The sequence below is a fragment of the Haliaeetus albicilla genome, chromosome 4 (assembly GCF_947461875.1).
Source record: "Haliaeetus albicilla chromosome 4, bHalAlb1.1, whole genome shotgun sequence".
In the NCBI taxonomy this organism is placed as follows: domain Eukaryota; kingdom Metazoa; phylum Chordata; class Aves; order Accipitriformes; family Accipitridae; genus Haliaeetus; species Haliaeetus albicilla.
The window spans coordinates 43,043,404-43,059,776 of NC_091486.1; the positions used below are offsets into that span (position 1 = coordinate 43,043,404).

Genomic DNA, 16,373 nt, shown 5'->3' on the forward strand with positions numbered 1-16,373 from the left:
ACAGCTGTTACAACACGCACAAGAGGTTTGCCACTACCACAGCACTAAGTTATCCATCTGGGCTGGGCTGGGAGGGATACAGGCTTTTCACATCACTGGTGCCGTCCTACCTGAAGTTTTTCACTTTCTGAAAAGCTAAGACATGCAAAAAGAGCCACCTGATTCTGGTCAGGCAGGAGAGCCATCTGCAGGGAACCAAACGATTTAGTTTACGTTTTAAATTCTTTTAAGTAAATAATGAATGTACATGATACCTCCTTCCTGCTCAGCTGTGGCTTTCATGGGGCATGAAGATGAAGCCATCAAGCAAACCCAAACAGTTTGTCATATAGACGTTTATCTGCCACCTCCTGCCCGTTCCCTGCCCCCTGAGGAGAAAAAACAAAGGGATTTGGACCCAAATCAAAAGGGTTGGTAGAGTTGGGTCCAAATGGGCCTGATGCCTCGACCAGGCTGTGGCTCCAAGGGAAGGTCCTTGAGCTTGGGTTGACGTTGCACCTCTGGAGCCCATCAGGGGAGATGGAGAAATGCAGCTGGACCTGCTCAGGGACAACGTCTTGGGCTCCAGCAATGCCTGCCTGTTGGTGGGGTGCCTTAAAGCTGTGTGTCAAGTTGAGTTTCCCAAGGCTGTGAGCTGAATTTCTCACGGCTACCCCCAAAAAATGTTAGCCTCTGTCAGTGCTATTAAAGCCCAATTTGGGACGACTCTTGCCAGTTCTTTCCATCAGAACAAAAGCCAGCAGGCAGACTCCTGCAGCACTGCCTGCATGGCTGCTGCCAGCGTCTGTCCTCACTGGAAGGAGCTTTGCACTTTGCTGAGAAACCATCAGCCTTGACCTGTGAGACTCCCTGCCTTTTCACTGAGTCAGAAATCACAACAAACAGCCTCGAGGTTTTAGGAGCCTCAGCATCCTCCGACGAGGCTGCTCCCTGCTTCTCCAGCATCCAGCTCACACTGTCCAAGTGTAAGATACAGCCTTGTAGTATTAAAGGCTGCGATCAAAGTAAGTCCGTGCTTTCCTGTTTGTCCCAGCTCCTGACGAGTATGAGAGCTGCTGTGACTAGATAGGAGCAGTGAACGTGCTCTTGGGGAGGTGAAAGCCTTTTGAACTGAGGACAGCATGGGATGAAAAGCGCATTTGTGTTTCCCCAGCCCTCCCACCTCCTGCAAATCCTTCGTGGGGGCGGGGGAACCTCCCTTGACCCAAAAGCTTTGCCATAAGAAAGGAGTCAAGAAGTAACACTTGGATGTTCAGAGCTCTGTGTCAGCATAACTTTGGTTCTTCTTAAAGCCCAGGAAGAAATAACTCCTGGAAAAGCAGATTCTGTCGGGTTCAGCTCGGTTCGTATGGGAGCGTCTGGGGTACAGCTGCCTCGGGTTAGCTTATGATTTTTAAGGCTGTGTTTCTGTGCCAGCCGAAGCCCTGGGGAAGATAACGCCAGCATCACACAGCCTGATGCAGCTACAGCCAGCCTCTCTGTCCTTCTCTCTCTCCCTGCACTGCCTTCTAGGCTCCCGAGGGTGTTGTGGGCTAAACCATCCCTTGCTACCTGGAAGAACACTTTTGGATCCGGGTTACACTGGTTCCAGGCTTTTTGTTACTGGTTTGCATTTGCCCAGCCAGCCAGAGCCAAATCCAGCCCCGCTGACCCCAGGGAGCTTCAACCAGGGGTGAGTTTGGCCCAAGATGTTTCTATCACAAAGCTGTCAAAACCAATTTCCTCTGATCGGAATGAATTGAAATCCCAGCGGAGGCAATTCATCTACTGCTAGATGCTGGATATAACAGCAAATAAACATCAGAGGCAGGAAAGCCAGGCTGGAGATGAGAAATCTTGTCCTGTGATGAGAGGTTATGAACCTTTCTTATCTTATCTGTTTGGGTTTCATAACGAGAAGCCTGACGTGGCAGCAGCGGCTCACGCCGAGCAGCCTGTCCCTGAGCTCCCGCTGGGTGCTGGGGTGCCCCGGGGGTGGCAGATGGACTGATGGCTGGCGATGCTGCAGGGAGACAGCCAGATCTGTCTGTCCGTCCGCCCCCCCTCCCCAGGTTTGCAGTGCGAGCTGGGGATGGGGCAGCCCTAAAGCAGGGCAGCCGCGTGATGATGTGTGGCAGGACTCCTGTCTCTTCCAGGATCAAAGAGGTGATCTTTGCATCCCTGGGGCTAACTGCTGGCATGGCAATGTGTTTTCTCATGCCGTGGATGGGGGCGGGGGGGGAATGTTGAAGGACGAGGCTGGGATGGAAAATGCTAGCATTAAAGCCATGGTGGATTTAACAGCAGATACTTTATCTGCTGCCAATGTGCAAACAAACACCTGTGGGAACATGCCAGCCCTGGCCAAGGTCCTTCCTATAGAGCTCTTGCCCGTATGCCCATGCTGACTGCTGTTCTGGGGTGCAGCAGTGGGATACACCGGCATGAGAGCCGGCAGTGGAGCAGCTTTGTTCCCTTCACCTCCTGCTCATGTTGTCCTTAATGGTGGTACCTCCGCTTGTCAGAGCCCCAGGACTCCTCTGAGGGGCACCTGTGACCACTGCTCCAGGCGTATGGTTCATCTCCATGCCATGCAAGACCCCACCACCTCCAACCAATCCCACCTCTCTGGAAACAGGGTCATTTTTTTCCTATTTGCCTACGGTAGCTGCTAGGCATCTGCTGAGTGAACTAACCCATGGGGATGAACCCATTCCACCAAGCTCCCACGGGAAATCGGTGGCAGAACCAGGACTGACCACCCCATCCCTTGACTCCCATCCCCGCACCGCCTTGCTGGCAGCTGGCATTGCAGCAGCAAGGAGGAAATGAAGGGGCTTAAGTGATTTAGCTTGGGGAGCAAGTGAAATCTGCTTATATGGGCTAATTGATAGCAAATGAGTCCTTAATTAGAAATTATAGGATTGCCCCCTAACTTATGAGGAGGAACAGGACCAATGCATTGAAGAGCTGAGGGGTATTTTTTGTGGCTGTTATTGATTTTCCTTCAGAGATGCTCTTGCTAATTAACTTTTCATGACATAAATTTGTTTGCCTTAAAATATCCAGTTAGAAGCATTTTCAGATACATTATTTAAGGCCTGAAAATAAATATTGGATGCTCAGGCTGTGCTTTGTGAAAGCTCAGAGCGGCTTGCCTTCTCACTCAATTATTGATCGTGCTTTCCACTGCATTGGAGACGTTCCCACATGCACAGGGGAGAATCCCAGCTTGTTTACTTGCTTGTTCTATTTCTCAGAGTCTCTAAAAACTCACCCAGCAATGGATTTGGGATGTTTATCACAGCAGAGAATTTCTTTCTGAAGCTAAGGCCCCATCGGGGAGCTGTCAGCCCCAGGTATTTCTCACCGCAGGCACTAAGGATGGGCTGATGTATTTTTATTAAAAGGGGAAATGCCAGTGATGGCACAACACTTTTCCACCACCATCAAGAAAGGTGAGCGTTGCACACTTGCTAGCTGGATGAGCACAGAAGAGCTACCAAAGCCTGGCTTCTTCAGCAGCTGAGGCTGACTGCATGGTCTGATGGATGCTTTTCTCACATTAGGGACTTTTATGTCTCTCTCGATGTGGGCTTTCTGATGTTTAATAAGGAATGAGCATCTCATGCGATTTTTTCCTCGCTGAGACATTTACAGGTTCTTTCTTCTCAACGCAGATGTTATTTGATATAAAATTTTGCCAGGACATATTTATCCTTGGAATTGCCATGCTTGTGTCAGATTTGATTGCAATTAGCCCCGGAGGCTCCTCAGGGAGGAGAGCAGCCTGCCAGCCAGCATGGTGGCTTGAACCTCATCCCCTGCAAGCATCAGGACAGGGAAGTGGTCAAAGCTCATAGTGGTCAAGTAGCCACAAGTTACGAGGGCCAGGGAAGTGAGATTTGTAAAGGGGAAGGAATTGCATAAACTTCACCTTCGGAAGACTGTAAAGAGGTTTACAGGGGTATTTGGGGGATGTGGTCCCTGGGCCAGCAGGCTCTCAGCCCCTGCGAGATGCCAGCGCCCAAGAACTGCTCGGCCTTGGCTTTGTGTCAGGAGATCTGCCGAAAATTTGCTGGTGGAAAACCGGTTAGCCCAGCTGTCTTGCTTTGCAGCTGGAGCCTTGACAGAAATGGCATGTCGACAGGGAAGGTTTCCACGCCCCATGAAACACTGCGTCCCACAGAAAGCTGCTCTGACAGATGCTTTTTGAGCAATGGGAGCCCCAGCATCACCCAAGATGGGTCCAAGTGTTGTCAGAGGCAAAAATAACACGGGACCTGCTTCAGAAGTGGGAAGTAACTTTGCATCCCTGCTCCTTCCTGCATGGCGAATTTAAGCCACAGAGCTTGAAAACTCTGTGGACTCATGGCCCTAATTAATATCGCAAACAAGCTGGCAATGGGATGCCATCAGACAGGCTCCAGCTACGGGCCTGACGATCAGCACGTCTGCAAAGTCCTCATTGTGCTATGGCTGGTGGTCAAAGCCAGCAGGAATTTCACCATTGATTTCAAAGAAACCAACATTTTGCCCCAAAGCCCTGCTTCTCCTGTCTGCTCCTTGCCTGCAATGCTGGCCCCAGTGCAGACCATGGCACAAACGGACCACATGAGCCCCAAGTCCTTTCCACCCTGTGCCCACCAGGACCTAACCAGCTCAATCGTTGCTGTCTCCATCTGCTTTAACAACCTCCAGCCCCAATTTTTCTGCTTTTTAAATGGGAATCATGCCATTCTTGCTGGTGGCAATTCCTCTGATGGATGCTAAGGGGGAAGCTCAGCTTTTGGGCGGGTGTTGCCCGATTGCTGCCGTTATTGCAGTGAAGGGTACAGTTTCTTAACATCCATGCAAATAATCCCATGGCACTGGAAACTAAATGAGAACCCAGTGCTTGCCAGCTGGAAAAGAAGAGAACTGGGCACTTCTTCTCCATAGAAAAGGAGTGTGAATAATGGACTTAAAAAAGAGGGAGTGCGAAAAAAAAATGTAGACCCGAGTGCTTTCCGTTCTCCTTTACATGCTTATAAGAAAGCAATTCAGGCTCAGTGCATGCATTTATTAAACTAAAAAAATTCTTGTGACTTTGTTTCTTTCCAGGGCAATCGAGCAAGCTGCTCCATACGCCATGACCTTGAAACATAATGAAGCATTGAAAAGCAAATCCGGTGGTACAGAAAGGAAGTGTGTTTTACCATGCAAGAGGAGGTATTGAGGTCCAAGCAAGAAACAGCCAAGCGGTTATCTCTGACGGCTTAAATCTCATCCAGGCAGTGCTTTTTACAAGACCCTCTTTGTTAAGAGAGCCACAAATGGTGCAATGTGTGGAGGGCTCTGCAGAAGAGTACCTGGCATTGTGGCACGCATCGGACATTTAACATCATTTTATAATGATATAACTGACTCCTGTTCCTCTTTGCCTTCGTCAGTGTGTAATAACCCCTAGGACAGGCATCTCCATGCCCGGTAGTGATGACCATTACAAAACATCACTGCAGCAGTGGCCTCAGGGGCTGCTCCAGGGAGGGGGGCAGAGGATGCCTTATAGGAGAGGGTTTGCACGTGGTTATGGATTTAAAACCCAACCAGGGTGCTGGGGGCTAATAGAGGAGCTCCAAGCTGGTCCATCACACATCAGCATCACTCCTTTGCTCCCTCTTCCCCAGCAACAAACGTCCCCAATTTTATCTCAGAGGCAGTTTTGGGTAGCTGGGGTGAGAGACCTGTTAAGGTAGCAAAGAAGCCAGGGTGGAAGAGATGGGGGAAGGGGATGTGGGGCAGGAGCCCCTGGGGAGAGAGTGCTTGGGCAAGGGTGTCAGCAGTGACATTTCTTCAAATATAGAGTAGCCAGAGTTAAGAAAAAGAAAGGATTGCCAAGCCTGCAGGTATCTGGTGTTGCAGAGTCCTGGGTGCCCTCCAGGTCTTGCCTGTGCTCAGCATCTCCAGGATGGGACCACACAGAGCAACACCTGGGTCACACGCAGGGCTTTTGCATGTCAGAGGAGGAGAAAAAGCAAGACCCTGCTCCTGCCTGATGGTTAAATATCCCTCAACGCTGAGGAAGAAAAGGAGTATGAGAAGCCCCATGTCCCATGTGAAACTTTCCTAATTTTAGTGAACTTTAGCAAGGAAAAGCTTCGCAATCCTTTGGCCCCAATGTGAGTGCCTGGGTGTCAGGGTGACTGCAGAAGCATCCCTTTGGAGGCAGCTTTGCTGAGGAAGCTTACGAGGTTCATCACCTTAGCCTGAAACCTAAAACCAACACAGCAGGTAGATAGAGCGCATGATATCTGGACAGCAATGCAGGTCTTCAGGCGATGTAGACTTCTAACTCTCTCTGACCCAGGTGATAACACATTTAGGATGGATGCAAGTTTCCTCCTGGAGGGGTTTTTCAGCCCAAGCAAAACCACCCAGGAGAAAATGCAAATTGCCAGGGTCTGGATGATTTTTGGTAAATAAGACCCAGGGACTGCAGGTAGGAAAAGGAAGATGAGAAGAAGGGATGTCTCTCCTGCATATGGGGGCAGCAAGGAAAAAAACCAGCATCCATCAACCATATGAAAAGGAGGGAAAGCGCTGTGCTGGTTGTGCCGCCTGGTCCTCAGCACCCAGTGTTTGCTTTGGGAAGATAACATTGCCATAAATCATCATTGCATGTCCTTTGTCTGCTGCTGTGACGCTGCTGATGGGGCACATGCAGGTCTTCCTCCTGCCCTCATTACCACATGATTGATGGCTCTCAGTTCTGGGTTTCTGGGCTCCCATTTTCCTCCCTCCCATTTTCCTGTGCCTCTAAAGGCCTGGGAACTACTATTTTTCCCCTTTTGCATAATGGATAGCAGATAGCCAAAGGTGCTGATACTTTTATCCTCTCCTTTTACCCCGGGACACTTGCACCCAGTGTCCCTGGGATGAATTTGCAGAAAATGCTGCTGCTTTTAGGTTTGCCCTGTATTTCTATCATCAGGTGCATTCAGCCTTTGGGTTCAAATCTGATTTAGATGCTGGTATGCACTAAAAATCAGACTGATGGCTGCAGTGTAGCATCTTCTGAATGCCTGTCCCTGTCCCTAAGCCACTGCTGGTGTATGGTGGGGAGACCCAGGATCTCCCACTGCTTGTACCAAGGTGAAGAATACCATGGGCAGCTCTTCTGACAGACTGTCACATTAAGTGGGGCTAAAGATGTGAAGCAGCTGTTCTGAACACAAGCCAGTGCAATCACCAATTCAATTAACCACTTTGATTAATACAGGAACTCAGCAAACATCATAAATGAGGCTGCCCGACACTGAACATGGGAAATTACTGTGTCTTACACTATTTAAATGAGGAAACAGTCCCATTTTATCAAGGTGCTGCCTGAAAGGTGGAAGAGGTCTGGCAGCGATTCGATCGAAGGAAATAAATGACGGGTGCATCATGCAGCAGCACCATTAAATGGCTCTTGCTCCCTGTGTCTTTGCCCCAGAGAAGATCTTTAGAGGTGTAGGGGGAAATTGAGAGTCAGCAGCCAAAACTGGTGGAGAAAGGGCTGCTTTGAGCCTCTGAGGGACACAGAAAGGCAGCCTAGAAGGACACTGAGCTGAAGACCAAAGTCCCCCATGGCTGCAAAACAGGGCTTTCTGCTCCTCTAACTCCCTCCTGCAAGCTCTGGGCCTGATCCAGACCCACAGAAATCTGCTGGAGCCTCTTCACTGGCTGCAGCAGTCCTTGCAAATCCCGTAATTCAGCTAAATTTGGCAGTTCGCTGGAGGCGGAGGTGTGTAGGTTGGAGCCCATCTCTCATGTCTCAACCTCATTTCAAGGTTCACGGTGATGCATCAATAATTGTGCCCTTTTGCACCCCTCCTCTGCTAGGCAGGGATATTTGTCCATCTACAAAGCCATCATAAACAGTAGTGATTTACCCCTTCCCATCAGCTTGGCGCTTTCTTCCCTAACGATGATAAAAAAGACTCATCTTGGTGGTTAGTTTTAGATAGAGCTGTCATTGAGCCTTGGCATTTTTTGCAGCTTCCGTCATTCTGTTGCCAGGAGAATCTCCATTGTGAACAAAAGCTGTTTTATTTCATGCAATCGGACTCAGGGAGGAAAAGAAACTCTCTATGGGAAACTGTAGCGTTTAGCTCATGGGTCGCGGATCTTGCCGTTGCAATCGGCACTTTGGTTTGGCCAGCCAGGGTGGGAGGTATGGACAGGGGATTGCCTGGCTTCTAGTGAAAGGGTGACGAGGGAAAACAAAGAGTGCGATTTACTGGAAATGGTTGGTTAAAATAAAGGATTTTGGTTACAATAAAGGATTTTGCCATACAGAGTAGTTTTCCAAGAGGAGGGAGGCTGAGGATGCATGCGTGGTGCAAAGCTCCCCAAAGCAAAGTCTACCACCCATCCCTCCCCACAGGGCAGAGTGAGCTGCAGGTAAGAGTTGCACCATTTGATGCACAATGGCAAGGATGAGGGATGCACGGGGGCAGGAACAGTGTGCAAGGCTGCTGCAAAACTGAGGACGGTGGCAGCAGGGTGGAAGGATGCTGTAGATTTTACCTTGAGGACTGGATAAGGTGCAAGGCTGGTCTCTGGGAATCTTTTCTCTCTCACTTCCAACTCTTTGCTTGCTTTTGTCCATTCATTCATTCATTCAGTCAGTCAGCCGATGTCAGGCAGCCAAAGAAATTAAAAGCTGTTCCGGGAGCCCTGTCATTTGCTTTGCGCACTTCCTCATCAGGCTTAAAAAAACTAATCCCTGTTATTAGTAGGAAGCAATCGTCACCTGGCTGGCTGTTTACCTTCACCTTACAAACACCGTACACGAGGGCTGAGTGGTTTGCACAGCAGTCATGGGTGACTTGCAGCCTCCCCATGCCACAACTTCCCTCCCCCTTTGGCACCAACATGGCCCCAAATTTATGAAGGGAGGGGGTACTCACCTGCTGCAATGCAGTCGTTAACCCAGCAAACATGTCTGGGGGATGCTGTGCTGGGAGTCTTGAGGAAAAGCAAAAGTAGGGGCCAGGCTTGCAAATACAGCGTAGGAAATTGCTGCTTTCGCCTTCAGCCATTGCAATGGATGGAGACATTGTGTAATGTTCACAGCATGTGGCTGAGGAAGGAATGGAAAAAAATCCTCCAGACTCCAGCTACAAAAACAAATCAGGTAAATGTACGTTTGAAGCAGAGATGAGTGTCAGAGGAGTAAATCTGCCCTGCTTTCATTACAGCCCAGTGTAATCTAATTCAGAAAATAAAGCAGAAAAAATCCATTTGGGGCATCTGGCAGAAGGAAGACAATGTTTTGTTTGCCAGTTCCAAATGCACTGAGACTTATTTATTAGAAACTTTTGTGGGTAATTGGTTTTGAAGCAAGAAACTTATACCTACAAAATAAATCTTGTCTGAATCCTTTATTTACTTTATCCTAGTCATAAAACCCAAGTACCCAGACCAGAGTTCAAACACCTGTAAGTGCCACCTATGTCAGCAACGCTCCAGAGCCTGCCTTGCTCCCTGCCAAGGGATGCAAATAAAAAAAGAGCCACTGCTTCCCAGGAAGGCAGCAATAGCTCTGCCACCCACTTCCATAGGAGATCTGTCTTGGTACAGCACGAACCAAGAGGGACATGAAAAACCGCCAGCTATCCCTATCCCTCTCCCTCGTCATTAACCATCATGGCTGTAATTAATTCGCAGCAAGGGGAAGATTGGCCTGGGAAGAGCTCACCCCAGGGAGTTTGCCGGGCTCGCTGTACTAATGAAGCATTATTAAACGTACCTTGGCAGCCAAGCACTCTCTTCCCCAGCTCCAGAAAGCAATCTATAGCATGATACGGGCAAAGGGATTTGCTGGACTCCTACCAAAATTGGAGGATCATGGAAAAAGCGCTCCTTCTAGCGCATAGCAACAGGCTGCAACAAATGCGGGCTGCAGCGGGAGCTCGGACACTCCCACCAAGGGATTTTATTAAGATTCCATTCAGGAAGTAGGCTTTATTAGGCTTAGGTTTGGGAACACTCCCACCTGCGAGGTTTCAGGAGCTCAACGTTAGTGGTTGAGCCACCACTGCACCTGCAAGAGCATCCTCCTGTGCCCTCAGCCCCAGCGAGGGGTTTGGTGCTGCTCGGTTCGGTGCTGCTCGGTTCGGTGCTCATCAGACCTGGGCTCATTTGCAGAGCAGCTCGTTTCAGTATTTTCCTCCAAGACAAGCAGATGTCCAGCTTCTATCTGCAATTTCAAAGGCAGCATCAGAGCAAAGATGATTCCTTCTCTTTCTGAAAGAGCTGGAGACACTCATGTATCTGAGTCACGGGCACGTCATCCCGGACCAACCCTTCTCCTAAGCACTATTTAGGCAAACAGAGACAATTACCATTCAGTTTTGTGTAAGTGCTTCAGAAACACCATAGGCGAATGGACAGAGAAAGTCTTGAACTGAACTTTAACATGGAATTCCTGCAAAATTAATTCCCAGCACCGTATAAAAGCCTGAGCTCGTTAGGGCATCCTGTCCGGGTCTAATTGCTCACCGGTATGGCTTCCTGGCAGGGGAAACGGGAGTGGCACACATCCAAAGGTGGGATGGCTCTGCCGCCGTGCCGGCATGCCCGGCTCTCTCCCGGCAATCTGCGGTCGCAGTGGGAGTGGAGGGAACGCGGCAGGAGAAGGCAGCAGGCAGGAGAGGGGTAGGAGCAGGGCAGGGAGGCGGGAGCCCAGGGGCAGCCCACACCAGTGCCTGCTGGAAGGATGCTGGGGGAGCATCTTCTTCCGTACCCACCGATTTTGGTCCCTGCCACGTGCAGCACCCACCCTGCAACCAAATAACTCCCAGCCCCTTATTGCGCTGAGCTTCTTCTGGGTGTTGCAAAATACTTGTTTCAAATCAGAGAGGGGGATGAGATGCAGGATGGGATGCTCATCCCTCCACCCCAGGCTCGGCCAGACCTTCCCCACCAGCAGTGGTGCCTAATGTGCATCCTCAGCGTGGGGAAAGCAGCTCCCAGGATGGGCAGTGGTCGTCGTGCATAAATTGTTGATTTTCAATTAAGTCGACAGTTCAAGTGCAGTTTTACCACCTGGAGATGTGGGTTTACCACAGAGGGATCACGAGGCCAGCTGAGCTGAAACTGTAGATGCACGTACGCCTCCTCCAGCCCCGCAGCCAGCTCCTCGGAAAAGACACTTTTGTCCCCAAAGCCACTCAAGGCGCCAGCTTGGGACGATCCAGAGATCACCACCGTCACTTCTCAGGGCTCAAGCTATTTAGGAAAAGATCAAAATGAGTAAGAATAAACTGGGGTTTGGGAGGCAAAGAAAAAAAGTCTATTCAAACTTTGTCAGGGATGGGAGAGAACAGTGTGATTTACCTCTGACACAGACTAATTCATTTAAGAGTGAAGCAGGACAATAAACGTTGTGAAACATCAGCTGGTTGGTATTGGAAGCTGTTTCCATAGCAAGATTTGATACTTTAGTATATCTAATATAAAAACATTTAATAAGACAAGTAATTTCGGACTTTGCTGTATCAGAAAGATATGAAATCAGATGAAGGATGTCAGAGAGAAATAAATCAGCAGCTCAAATAATGCTGTTAGTGAGTTTTGCACAACACGTGCAGAAGCAGAGGGAACAGGAGCGCCTCGGTCTGGGTGCCCCAGGCTTGGTGCCAAGGTGCAGACGGGAGCAGCGCCCCGCTACACACACAGCACCCGCCTCCAGCACGGGAGCAGCACCCAGCCCGGCTGCACCCCGGTGTTGCTGGCAAACCCCACATTCACAGGTGCCGTCTGAACCGTTTCCCCCAGCAAAGCGAGATGAAAATGCCCCGTTGCAATTAGAGAACCGGGCCATCCGGCTGCGGGGAGCTTTCCTTTGACAAACCCCAAACCTCCCGAAACAATGCAACAGAAACGAGCTCCCAAGGGTGCCTTGAAGTGGTTACACGGCTCGTTTCGTTTGCGTTCGCTAAACGAAGCCAGCGAAAGGGCTGGATGAGGCCGGGGAGCCCCGGCTGACACCAGGGAGGGGGGTCGGTTGCGCAAGGACTCGCAGCAGCCCCGGCTGCCTGCCCCGCTTTCATCTCACCCTGGCGAAAACCTCGTCTCCTTCTGCGGCGCTGGAAGTTTGGGCGCAGGAGGAGCCAACACCAGGAAGAGGAAATTTAATCATCGGATCCCGATTAAACCCAGGAAAAAACAAGGAGGGTGTAGGAAGAGCGGCGGCTCACATAGCCCGGGCCCTTCTGCGTACAAGACCCGCTCGCCCCAATATTTCTCGCCCAGCTGCTTTTCCCAGGGGCCTTCCAACACGAGGTGGCCACCGTGATGGTACCGCGGCCACCGTCTCCAGCTGCACGGTGCCTCTGTCCCCGACCTGTTGCGTTTCTTGCTCCTGGTACCCCATTTCCTAACGCAGCCGGGCAGCGCAACCCCAGGCAGCGCCAGGGTGGTGGGAGGCTCAATTAGTCCGTGGGGTTGTAACGAGCACAAAGGCTTTTTTTTTGGCTTTGGCTGCGTTGGGGTCAGAGCCACTGCAAGCTTTGAAGCTGCCTTCTTGAACCGTTGTTAACTCAAGAAATTGGGTTGCGCAACTTGTTGCTTTATTGCGAATAAAGATTTGGTTTAGCGTTTTCCTCCATGTTTCTCCCCTCTTGCAGGAATTCCGGTCTTTCCCATCCCGGGCGAGAAGCCCTGGGGGGGGGGATTTTTGCTCCGGTCCCAGACAGCACAGGGATGCGGCACAGCACAGCGAGCTTCCACACAGACTGCTCCACGCGGCTTTCCTCCCTTTACAAAAATGCACGAAAATGCAAAAAAAACCCAAAACCCAAAACCCCAAACCCTAAATTGCCCGGTCCGCACCCACCCACAAAGCCCCCGCGCTCGCCCGGTTTGCGCGAGGATTGCCTCTTGCACAGCGTGCTCCGACGCCCCTCGTGCACGCCCGCTTTGCACGGCTGCCCCCCGCACGCCCGTTTTGCACGAGCACCGCCCCTTGCACGAGGACACCCCCTCCCCCCGGCCCGTTGTGCCCCAGACACCCCCCTCCCCCCTTGCGAAGGGGTGCTCCCCAGAAGGACCCGCGCTCCCCGCCGGCGCAGCGGCACGCGCCCAGCCTTGCACGCGCCCAGCCTTGCACGCGCACCCCCGCCCCTTTGCACGCGGCCGCTCCCCGCCCCCGCCGACACCCCCCCCGCCCCGCCCCCCCCGCGGACGGTCTCGGCTCCCGCCGGCGGCCCCGCCCCCCTGACGTCAGCGCTGCTGGCGCGGCGCGGGGCGGGCGGCGCGCGCGCGGCCCGTGCCGGGCAGGGAGGCGCGAGCCCGGAGCGGGGTCGGGTCGCGGTCCCGGTCCCGGTCCCGGTCCCAGGTAAGCGCCGCGCTGCCGGGGCGGGGGGGCACCGCCGGTGAGGAGCGGCTCTCCCGCCGTCTGCGGCTCCGCCGGGGGCTGCCGGTGCCGCCCCGCCGGCGGGGAAAAGTTTGTGGCGGCGGCGCCGGGCGGGCGAGCGGCGGGAGTCGTGCGTCGTCCTCCCCCCCAACCCTGACCTCTCCCGGCCGGCTGGGAGCGCTGGGAGGCGGCGTCCGACGGTCGGTCGGTCGGTCGGTGTGGGCAGCGGGGCTCCGCGCCTCCGGCTGCTCCGGCCGGGCGGCGTTAGGGCGTGGGGAGCTCCGGGACCGGCTGCGCCGCGCGGGTGTGCAACGGCGTGTGCCCGCCCGCCGTGCAAGGGTGCGTGTGGTCGGCGTGCGTGTGCAACGCCGTGCGGGGGGGGTGGGGGGGGTGTGCCGCGTGCGGTGCCGTGCAAGTAAGCGTGCGGTCTGTGTAAGCGTGCAACGCTCTGCGAGCGTGTGCGGTGCCCCGCGAGTGTGCGTGTGCAACGCTGTGCTGCTGCGGGTTCGGGGTGTGCGGGCGATACGCGTGTGCACGCTGTGTGTGCGGGCATCGCCCTGCGAGCCGGCGTTGCTGTCTGCACGTGTGCACTGTGGAAGTGCGTGCACTGTGGAAGTGCGCGCACACATGCAAGCCCGATGTGCCAGCACCGTGCAAGCCTGGCTTGCACAAGATGGGAACCACCTCAGCAGCGCGTGCTCTGGGCAGTCTGCCCCACTCCCGCTCCTGCTGCCCCACGGACCTGAGAAACTTTTGGTTGCGCCCCGAGCATCGCGTGCTTTAGGGGGGCTTGCCCGCCTGCCCGCGCATTAGCCACCCTGCAAGCGCTTTGTGTTCGCTAGCCTGGCCCCAGCAGCCTGCCTGTTGTCCCCCAAGTCCCGCCGGTGGTGCCAGGAGGGGACGGGGCGAGGCGATGGGGGTCAGGTCCCAGGGTTGGCAACCCCGCACCCAGCGGGAACCCTGGCCAGCCGGGTGGACGCCGGGGGCTTTTAGCACGGCGGTGCGACCGGGTGGACTCCGGGGACTATGTGCAAGCGTTTCCTGATGTGTCTGGCCCGTAAACTTGCCGTGATGTCTTCCAGCTGAGGCTGGAGAAGGCCGGGCTGGCTTTTCTTTCCTTTCTTATCTCATCGGCCACGGGTGGGCTGTTCCCTGGGAGTTTGGGGCTTTTTTTAACAACATTGTACCGGCATTTCTTTTTTCCAGAAGGGTTTGCCCAGTCGAGGCTCGCTGATGTCATGGGGTCGCTGACCTTTTTGCTCCTTGCTGAGTGCCCGGGGCGGGGGGGTTTGTTTTGCAAGCAGGGGATGCTATTCAAGGCTTGGTTTACGGCGGTTGCTGCAGCAGCGTTGCTCGCAGGACAGCGTTCGGCAGGAGAGGTGGACTTGTGCAGAAGGTGTGTTACGGGGAGGCATGAACCGGTGGTGACGTGTTGCAGCCTTGGGCTCAGGTACTGGGATACCTTTTGGGGTTTTGGGGGGATCCCTGGCTATAAAGCTGTTCAGGAGTAAATGCCTCAGCCACAAGGGCAGCTTGGCGATCCTTACACTCGGAGCAACTTCGGTACAAAGCAGGATGGTGGCAACCGTGATGTGGTTTTGTGCCTAGGTAAGCCATGTTGCACCGAAGCCTGTTATGGACCCAGAGGTGTAGAGGGGTGTGGGATGCAAAAGCATGCAAATGCCTAGTGCAGCATCCGAGCTCTGGCATTGGGGATGCTGAGGAAGCATGTATAATGGCCATCACTGCCCCCCAGCCTGCCCTTCCTGGCTAACACTACCTGAGATTTGCAATTATTAAGTTATGGCTCTTAACGAGCAGAGCGGCAGCTTGGGTGGAAGTTGGAGGGGGATACACGTTGTGTTGACATCTGTGTCTAGATAGCGAAACATCCTCCTCCGCTCTGGAAGAAGGACTTATCCTTTATTTCCTACTGCCTAACTGCAGCAACGGGATGCTCAGATTTGCTTAAAAACAACAACAACAAAAAAACCCTAATACTAAGAGTAATGTCCTCCAGGGATGTCTTGTAGCTCTGAACATTTGCGTCTCATCCTGGCTTTTTCTCCCACGCGGCAGCTTCGGCACCAGACTTTGCACAGGTGCCCTCATGTGACATCTCCAGTAGCACCTTTTCCCTCCTTTTCTCCTTTTCCTCTCTTTTCTCCTTTTCTCTCACCCTTTCCAGCGTTTAGGCACTCGCCCAGGGTCACTGTGCTCTTCCTACGGGGAGCTTTAACCCCCTGGCCACGAGCAGCAAGAGGATGCAGTTGCCCGTGATGCTCACTGGTGCCGCGTGCTGTGGACCTGCAGCCTCCGCTGAGCGTGTGTCTTCCCGGGTGGGGATTTTTTGCTGGCAAAGATGCCAGCTTTCCATATATATGTTTCCAAAATAACTCTGGTTGGGCTGTGGAAGAGAGCATGCTTTTCAAAAATAGCAGCGTCGTTACTTTTAATCAAATAAAGCCTGAGCAGCGCGGTGCTGCGTGGAGTGATTGCAGCCGTTGCTTGCCTCTGTGCTTGACATCCTAATTATGTTTTCATTTTAATGAGAGGAAAACTATTTGTGAAGCAAAATATTTATTTTAGCCTGGTGGGGTTGTTCAGAAGAGCTTGTATCTATGTTAAGGAGGTGGTTTAGACACTGCATTTTTTTAAATGAGAAAAACATTTTAAGTACGGCAAGAAGCTTTTAATCACAGAAGCCTGCCTATGCAAAGGGAGCTAGCAGCTGTAGAGGTCAGGACATGAAGGGGAATTTGCATCCTCCTTATTCTTCTTATTTTCAAGAGGTCTGAAAGTTGCATCACCTGGTTTGGTGGGTGGATTTCTGACGGCAGCTGAAACAGAAACGAATGCAAATAACCTCACCTCGGAGTCTCTCAACCTTAGGTTTGGCACCTGCCTTTTCTCTCCTTTCCAAAACCCATTCTGAAAACACTCAAGCTTTGCAGACTGCCCTGGAGCCTCCCTGGGAGATGCTAAGGAGGTGGGATGGGTTTCCAGC

At 52.6% G+C, this 16,373-nt stretch overlaps 1 protein-coding gene and 1 long non-coding RNA gene across 3 annotated transcripts in view; one reads left to right on the plus strand and one right to left on the minus strand.

Moving 5' to 3' along the window:
- Window positions 1-9,001: 9,001 nt before the first annotated feature.
- LOC138684997 (uncharacterized) lies at window positions 9,002-12,620 on the minus strand. The gene is made up of 3 exons (XR_011324216.1): window positions 12,068-12,620; window positions 11,347-11,459; window positions 9,002-11,238 (listed from the first exon to the last, which is right to left on the minus strand). It is a non-coding gene; the product is annotated as an uncharacterized lncRNA (long non-coding RNA).
- Window positions 12,621-13,233: 613 nt separating this feature from the next.
- Window positions 13,234-16,373, plus strand: part of SH3BP4 (SH3 domain binding protein 4) — a 39,388-nt gene continuing 36,248 nt past the window's right edge. Inside the window, exon 1 of one of the 2 annotated variants that reach the window (XM_069782155.1) lies at window positions 13,234-13,348. The gene's annotated coding sequence lies outside the window, so the exon portion shown is untranslated. The remainder of the gene's footprint in view (window positions 13,349-16,373) is intronic. The other variant, XM_069782156.1, reaches the window with a different exon arrangement.